Source organism: Eublepharis macularius, chromosome 8 (assembly GCF_028583425.1).
Source record: "Eublepharis macularius isolate TG4126 chromosome 8, MPM_Emac_v1.0, whole genome shotgun sequence".
Classification (NCBI taxonomy): domain Eukaryota; kingdom Metazoa; phylum Chordata; class Lepidosauria; order Squamata; family Eublepharidae; genus Eublepharis; species Eublepharis macularius.
In genome coordinates this window covers 40307759-40313788 of record NC_072797.1, presented here as the reverse complement: position 1 = coordinate 40313788, position 6030 = coordinate 40307759, and the positions used below count along the sequence as shown (strand labels likewise).

The window sequence follows — 6030 nt, the reverse complement described above, 5'->3', positions numbered from 1 at the left end:
ATCTCATCATCACACACCTTGCTAACATCTTATTTAAAAATAATCTCACAGATTCCAATACACTTTTGATGTGTCTCCTCGCATTTTTACAATTTCATACCTGAGTGTCTTGAACAATTTCAAATGTCCAGAGTAGAGGATGGGAGAAGAAACCATCCCTTTACTTTTTGAACTTACTTCCACGTAGCAGTGCTTTGAGACTGAAGCCTTCATTCTCAACACCAGTTTAGCTACTTGGAAGATTATAGATGATACCTTCAACTCTCAATTTACCACCGGTTACTTAAACACTTGTATTCTACCTCATCATGCTTCAGGAAATTATGACCATATAGTACTAGACAAGGTGTGTTGAATTCATTTATTATGAGGGCTGGATCAAACAGGTATTAATCTGCCTCTATGTATTATAAAATATCAAATGCAACCATCGCCCCTTAAAGCTAACTACATACTAGTGTTAACTCCTCCAGCCTGGGGAGGTACTGTGTGGCAAACAAATTTGACAGCTAGTTGGAGACGTATCGAAGAGCTCCAGAAAGGTGACACCAGTGTAAGTCTGTAAGCTGCTATGCCAAACCCACTGCATGTGTTCAGCTCCAGCATTCCCATCCTTATTTCTCCCTAGAAATAAACTATAGGTTTGAAGACATCACAGCACTCAATCCAGGGACTGGGTTGGGACAAGACTGAGCTGGCCATAGAGGAGAGAGAAGAGGGGGAGTTGGTAGGAGGGAGATGTATTATCCAACTCTCCACTGTGGGAACCTTGCTCTTGTCCTGGCAGATGGCTGGGTACTGGAATAAGTATGAGCTGATCCAGGAAGTGGGGGGGGGCAGATAGGTTACTCAACCTGTCCATTGTGTACCTGTCCCAGGAACTGGGTCACTGCAGGACAAGAGGCTCCAGCTGATAGGAGAAGGAATTGTTAGAGAAGAAGGCTGCTTTTCCCCATCTCTACCATCTTGTTTCCCTTGCTGCCAACCAGGCACACCATGAGGAAGTGAAGCACCTCATGTAGCGTGGAGCAGCTACCAGTGACAGAATGGTGTGATCAAGAAACAGGTTAAAGCACTCATTCTTCTGCACATGGCTCAGGAAGTAGTGTCAGCTGCAGCCCTCATGGCAGCTTGGTGGTGGACAAGCACCTGTCCTTAGAAACACAGAGCTGTAAGTGATCCCAAGGGTCATCTAGTCCAGCTCCCTGCACAATGCAGGACATTCACAGCTATCTGACCCCTCACCTTCCCTAGTGACCCTTGCTCTATGCCCAGAGGAAGACAAAAAAACCTCCAGGATAACGGGCCAATCTGGCCTGGAGGAAAGTTCCTTCAGGCTAGAGTGGCCTGAAAGTTCCCAAAGTGGCTATCGGCATTACCCTAGGCAAGTAAAAAATGGCCATAAGAGTCTAGCACCAGCTTATCCCTTCATAGCCTCGCTCTCCAGATCTGTATACATTCATATTGAGTCGTCAGAATCATCATTGCTATCAGGTGATCATCTAGAATCTTAATACCTCCAAGGAAGAGTCCACCACCTTCTGAGGAAGCCTGTTCCACTGAGGAACTGCTCTGTCAAGCAGTTCTTCCTAATGTTTATCTGATAACTCTTTTGCTTTGATTTAAATTCATTGTTTCTGGTCTGACCTGAGGCAACAGAAAACAACTTCACTCCATCCTCTATGTAACCCTTCAGCTACTTGAAGAGGGCTATCATATCACCTCTCATTCACCTCCAAGCTAAACATAACCAGCTCTTTCAACCTTTCATCACATACCTTGGTCTCCAGACCTTTCACCATCTTTGTTGCCTTCCTTTGGACACCTTCCAGCTTGTCAATATTTCTGCAGCAGTTGTGATTTTTATACAATTGTGCTAATTCTTATTAGCAATAGATTTCAAACCTTCCATTGGTGCAATTCCCAGAAGCAAGATCCTCACAGTCTTAGAAGGTAAGTACATTGCATTTTAGGAGGAAAACTTTGACTTATAGTTAATTTTCAAAACTATAGGGCAGGCCTTCTTTGATAACTGTGTGAGCCGCTATTACAGGCACTGATTAAAAACAGAATGAAAGCACAGAAAATGATGGGGAAGGCAGGTAAAGAATTGAAGGCATTTCTTGCATTCAAATGAACGGCACTTACATTGTTAGAGATCTCATTAAAGCCCCATTTAACACTGGTAAAAAGTAGACCCAGATTCATTTAATATGTTTGTTTAGGTTTAGAAAAAACTGCATCAAGTTCTATTTTAAACATGGCTAGTGACAAAAGATCCATATTTGATGTGTCCACACATCTTGTATTGTCCATGCAAGTGATGTTACATATTAAAGACTTCTCTGGTGCCACAGCTGTCTTGATTGCTTCCAGGCTTCCCAATATCCTGTTGAGAAACAAAGACAAGTGAAACTTGGCTCTTGAACTATTTTAGCTTTATAGCACTAATCCTATGCTTGGTGAGCAAAGCTGTGCAAATGGTGACTTTCCTGTCTCCCATTTCCTGCCATAGTCTTCTGTTGACTTCATGGATCAGGAACATCATGAGAGTAGGAGTGGGGGACTGCAGGAAGAGGGGCAAATCAGCAAAAATGACCCTCTTCCGCTAGCGGAAGTGGCTTAAAAAAGCAGAAAGACAATGTAGGATACAAACATATATGTATTTACATCAATAAAGTTGCTGAATGAGTTGTCAACTTAGAAGACCAACAGGGATTTTATATATATTAGACAAAGTATGCCATTAAAGGTATTTGAATTGAATTTAATTGAATCGAATTGATATACTAGACATAGTGTGTGTGCAAACAGCAGCTTTGTTCCTTCACTGGTCAGAGGAACACATTTTGCTTATGCACTTTTTTTATTTAGGAGGCTATAACCAATAAAAAGCAATACATTTTCACTGCCTTACCTTCTCAGTCCTCCAGAAGTAGTGATTATTTGCAATTATACAAGAAACAAATACCTATGTATGACACACAAGCTCTGTGAAGGGCCAGGAAAGAGAAGCTCGTTCATGTCACTACTTTTGACTCTCCATGCCTGGAAGTCAAAGGAACACCTTAACTTAATACTCACTGGTAAGACCACCAGTTGCCTTTTCCCAGGTTCCAGGTAAGACAATCTCTTTATTATAGAATTAAATTCAAACTAATTAAAAGATTAAAAATATATCCAGTGCAGATCTCTATTACTCTGAAGCACAGAAAATAAGAAAGTTTACCTTAGCAAGATGTTACAGATAATCTACCTGGAGCCTGTGATGTTTCTTAGCTCCTTGCTTACAGTCTGTCAGCCAAGCAGAGTATTTACAAGGCGCTGCCAAACATTAATCCCTTATACTTCCCTTGATTAATGTTTGCCCTTATACTCCTCTAAGCTCTCCCAAAAGGAAAGCTAGCAGGGTCAGAAAGAAGGGTAAGATGATCCAAGTGCTCTCTTATTTATGTCATTTATAGTCCGCCTTTCTGAGACTCAAGGCAGATTACATAGTGTGAGATGAGTACAATGTTAGTCAGATCTTAGGCAAGTTATAGGCCCTGGACCCACTTCAGCCTATCAAGAGGTCAGATGCTGGTAATTTTCCAGAGCTGTCTTTTGGGAGCTCTTTATTCCCCCCGCCCAACTCTGAATTCAGGCTGTGACTCTCTCCAGCTGGAATGGCCTTGGCTAATCGGTCTGAAAGAATGTCTTCCAGTCCAGGTACATGGACTTAGCAGGGCTGAGACCTGAGCTGTTTCTATGAACTCCTACTGCACCAGAACTCCATGATATCGTACTATGAATAAGATTTCTTTTCAAATATTTAAGAAGTTATTCAAACGTCTTCCACTAGGTATTGTGGCTATAACCATAATGTGAAAACATGATACTACAAAAATGTGTCTATTCAATTTTACCTAGTAATAAAAGGCATCCTGACAATCTTGCTACTTAAATGCTGCCCAAGTACAACAAAAGCTGTGTGACCCCTGAATCAAGCACATTTATTGTGGCATAGTATTTCATGGGCCAAAATCTGCTTTAATATATAAGCATTTGTTGAGCACTTCTCATATATTATCGTGTAATCCTTGAAACAACCTCTTTGGTAGCCCAGTATCACACACACACACCCCTTACAGATAGGGAATGTGCCTAACAGCACCTAATAGATGCACAGCAGACAACCTCATTAGATCACAGCTCATTCTCTTAGTCATTGAGCTACAGCAACTTGTCAAATGCACCTTTACAGACATGTAACCAGTGGACTAGGATAAATTTGCCACAGAACTTAGTTGCATTCGATGGAACAGGGCTCCTTCTCTTGAAGGTACCAGATTTAGCATTATTCCATACACTCTTCCAAAGCATCCATGTAGTTGTTATAGACAAGGTGGCAGGTTTCAGTTTTCCCAGGCAAGATTAATTTTTTGATACGTTTTTCTATTAAGGATGCCAACTCTGGACTGGGAAAGTCCTCTAGATTTGGGGGTAGAGTCTGGGCATGGTGGAATTTGGGAAAGAGGAGCTTAATACCACAGAGTCCATTCTCTGAAGCTGCCATTTTCTCCAGTGAAACTGATCTGGACAATGCCATTCTGGGAGAGCTCCAGCCACCATTTGGAGATTGGCAACCCCATTCTTTAAAAAAAGATGTCATGTTGAATTACTTGAGCATTGTTTCAGGGATGCTTCATCTCTGTATTCGGATTTATGCCTGTTGTCAAATTTCAGTGAGAAAGGTAGACCATAAATAAATAAGCTGTTGGGCAGAAAATAGTTGTGCCTGAACCTTTTGTAATGTACCAGGGTTTAATGTATGCAAGCCCCCCTCCCTCCAGTATTCTCCCACAGGTCTCCACTTGCCTTAGGTTCTTATATTACTCTGGAGGCGTGGGAATCACTCCTTTCCTCATTGCTCGGCAATGCGACCATAATGTGGCTCCATCAACTGTCGAGATGGCGGGATATCAGTAGGGTGGGACCACAAGATGGAAAGCCTACCTTTTACAACGTAGGGCTTTATATTCAGGAACAAGCCTCACCGAAGCATACACCTCTACGTGGATTTTAATATTTTAGTATTACATTGGAATTAGAAACCACCTTTTCATCTCAGAATGCGGTATTTTATTATTTTATTACACAACGTGAGTCAGTCCAGTCCATTTCAAAGACATTTCAATAAACAATGCAATAGGGTATATAACTGGAAAGATTTTAAACCAGCAGAATATCTAAGTATTGCGAATAAATGAAACCTGCCTAAGACTGGTCAGCCAGGCACTTACCACCCAACATTCTCTTCCCCCGCCACCTTGATCGGGTATCCTAGTTCTACTCTCCTTTTCCTGAGTGCTTCTCGGGGCAAGTTTTCCAAAGCGGAGGAGGCGGATCTCGGCGGATTCAAAGCGTCTGCCTAGCTCCATTTTCTTCCAAAAACTACATACGTTTCCACTGCCCTCAAAGAAAACATTAAATGTAATTTAAGAAAAAGCAGCAGGCTTTGCAAGCAACTGGGAAAGTCCGGCACGTTCTTTACGTCGCAAAGCGGCCATCTTCCGCTGAAAAGTGAAAGTCTGTCACGTGTTTTCCTTAAAGGAGCAGGCTCGTTTTTTCCAGTCCTGCTCGAAGTTTTCAACACCTCCGCCTCTAAACCAGACTCCAAAACAGAATATAAGCGAACTTTCTTCATCTCCCTTCTTCTGTATTTAATTTTGTTTTCAGCCATTATATTTATAGCTTTTTAGTGGCCCTGGAAGGCAAGCCGCAGGATCTCAGGTCGCGCCAGCGAGGCTGCCCATCGGGGTTGGGGGTTGGGCAGGGTTTTCGTGCCTTTAACAATTACCTGTAATTCACCAGGTGAAGTTTTCCTTGATGTGGAGCTAGCAAAGCTTTACCTGCCGAGTGTTTTGCGTCTGGTTCGTTTTTACGGCAAAGAGGGCGGTGAGAAAAAGGTCATTTTTTCGCTTAGCAGAATTGGGGGGAGGGGAATAATTGCAACATTTAAAAATGTAGTTAAAATCTGCAGATAACATC

The 6030-nt window shown here is 42.1% G+C and overlaps 1 long non-coding RNA gene and 1 other non-coding gene across 2 annotated transcripts; both read right to left on the bottom strand.

The window, feature by feature from the left end:
* Positions 1-2105: 2105 nt before the first annotated feature.
* On the bottom strand, positions 2106-5561 carry LOC129334690 (uncharacterized). Its single transcript, XR_008597532.1, has 2 exons — positions 5283-5561; positions 2106-2389 (listed from the first exon to the last, which is right to left on the bottom strand). It is a non-coding gene; the product is annotated as an uncharacterized LOC129334690 (long non-coding RNA).
* LOC129335257 (small nucleolar RNA SNORA47) lies at positions 2798-2932 on the bottom strand. Its single transcript, XR_008597599.1, has one exon. It is a non-coding gene; the product is annotated as a small nucleolar RNA SNORA47 (small nucleolar RNA).
* Positions 5562-6030: the final 469 nt, after the last annotated feature.